General features: G+C 43.0%; 1 non-coding gene across 1 annotated transcript; it reads left to right on the top strand.

Moving 5' to 3' along the window:
• Positions 1-1,406: 1,406 nt before the first annotated feature.
• TRNAD-GUC lies at positions 1,407-1,478 on the top strand. The gene has a single exon. It is a non-coding gene; the product is annotated as a tRNA-Asp (tRNA).
• Positions 1,479-2,441: the final 963 nt, after the last annotated feature.

Genomic DNA, 2,441 nt, shown 5'->3' with positions numbered 1-2,441 from the left:
AACCCCCTTGTTTTGACTGGGCTGGATCATCCAGCTCCCCCCCAATTTAACAATTTTCATAAGAAAAATTGGAATTTTGAATGAATTTTCGATTTCCAATTCACCCACCACATTGACTTGACATAACTCCTATTAGTAGCATTACCTTGGATAAAACTTGGAAGTTAAATAGAAAAATCATCTACTGACGACCTAAGGAATCAGCACCTTAGTAGTTAAGAATAGAATTCTTTTAAGGGAAAATACCTTTGAGCTGCGGGTGGAGGCTACACCAACAGCTCCTCTTTCTACTTCTCCCCTCCTACCCCCTCCCTCTATTTGAGGAACTGTAATTGGTCCCCTTGATTGTGGGTTCTCCACATCACTATCTAACTTTCTCCCAATGGAGAGGGTGGGATGGGCACACTGCTAGCTTTAACGATTATACCAATGAAGAGGTTCGGATGGGAGGGCAGGGCCGCAGGGATCATTTCTATTGGGAATGGGAGAGAGAGAGAGATTCAAGCTGGGCATGACGCCAACATACCCAACCTTTATCCTAATTTTATAATATTAAATTGTATGCTAAATAAACAATTAAGGAGAAAACGAGGGGAGGGGGGGGGGGGGTTGTGAACGATTTAATCTGCCCTATCACCAAGTGTTTCTTGAAAATATGGAAAAGGCTAAAGTGGACTTGTTGGGTTTGGGAAAATCACAAATCCTTGTGGCACTAGTATTTTACCTTATTTGAAAAGTAAATTTGATTTTTTTTCATTGCTCCACGTAAGTGGACTGCCTTCCCAATGGCAGATGCCGCAGATGGGAGGGATGAGATAGGGAGGGGCAAGTTGGGACAAGGTGGCGTGAGTCATGACCACCCTTTTCCTAGATATTGTTATTTATTTGGAGACGAAAAGTTCTCTGCGTCCCCCCCGGGTCACGCCCACCAATTTGGATCTTCTACTGTCAAGCTGTCCAGTAGGACCATGCTGTTCAGACACGGTGCTACTTACAATGTCCACCTTACCCCTGTCCAAATGCCTTGCCCGAGTGGGGATAAAGCTGTCTTTGCGTACAACACCGTGTCTGGAAAGCACGATCCTACCGGACAGCTCGACAGTGGAAGATCTGTATTGCACGCCCACACCCATGCACACGAACAGCGGGAAGTAGAATGACTGCCATTACATGGGGAAATTCCACCGCCCAATATACTATCGCATGCGCTTTCATTGGCAGATGCACGCTACGTCCCACATAGAGAACGGCGCATGGAATAAGAAAAATGAGATTTTGATGACACTTCGTTGCACAAGTAACTCTACCGCCCAGTGCTTCATCTGTGTGATCCATCTCGTTATAGAAACAAAACAAGATCTATGATAATTTGATTAAGTTTTTTATGTCAATCATATCATCAACAAGTCGTTGTAGTATAGTGGTAAGTATTCCCGCCTGTCACGCGGGTGACCCGGGTTCGATCCCCGGCAACGGCGATTTTTGGTTTTATTATCGCTTTTACAAAAAGTTTTGAATCCCGGATTCAAGACCATCTGGATCTGAGTGAAAAAACACACACAAACACTATGTCCTGAAGTTACAAAAACTGGAAACGATACAAGTGCTTACGAGTTAACTCATTTCTATCTCTTATTTACTTTTTTTCAGTAAGAATGATAAAAGGCAACCATGACTGCACAACACAGTGACCAACCAATCCTTTTTCCCTATTATGTAGGAAGTAGTAAGCAAACCTTCTTCTTCAATTTCTCTTCAGCAACCCTTGTGATCATACTCCCTCTCTCCGTCTCTCCATCTCTCTCTTCAGTAACCCATGTATGGTTCCATCGCCTCCCGTGCATCTTCATACGCTCCCCCAACCCCTTTAGCTTATTCTCATACTTGAAATAAATGAAGGGAAGAGTCATTCCCATCACTACACCTGTCACCCAAAATACATTTTTTCATAATTTTAAGAAACCAAAGATATAAAAGGAGGAAAACGAAAAAAAGATCTTAAAAGCTAAGGTACTATGAGTACTCCGACTATTAAGTATAAAAACCACAAGAGACCATACTGTGAATCATTTGATTTTAAGATTGAAGACGTTGCCCCTAAAGGGGAGTAGCGTGGTAATAATCCCACATCGCTTTGGGTGTCTGAGTATCTAGTATAAAAGCCACAAGGGTTGTTATAAAGTTAGGACTTACCGATGTATGAGAAAGTAAGGAAATCGAACAAACCAGCCAGCAAAGAAAGGGCCCACAAGCCAGCCAACCATTTCTCCTCCACACCCACCTGAAACATCCAACGTATTCCTTCTTCTGCTAATCCCTGGATGCGGTTCTGTGTTTCCATCGTGGACTGCTCTGAAACTTCCCACCGAGACATTGTTGGCTTCTTTCTGATGCCAAGAATTAAGGCTTAGGAGTTAGAAAGCGGGAAAAAAATAAAAAGA

Source organism: Telopea speciosissima, chromosome 4, assembly GCF_018873765.1.
Source record: "Telopea speciosissima isolate NSW1024214 ecotype Mountain lineage chromosome 4, Tspe_v1, whole genome shotgun sequence".
NCBI classification, from domain to species: Eukaryota; Viridiplantae; Streptophyta; class Magnoliopsida; order Proteales; family Proteaceae; genus Telopea; species Telopea speciosissima.
This window is presented reverse-complemented; position numbering and strand designations above follow the sequence as displayed.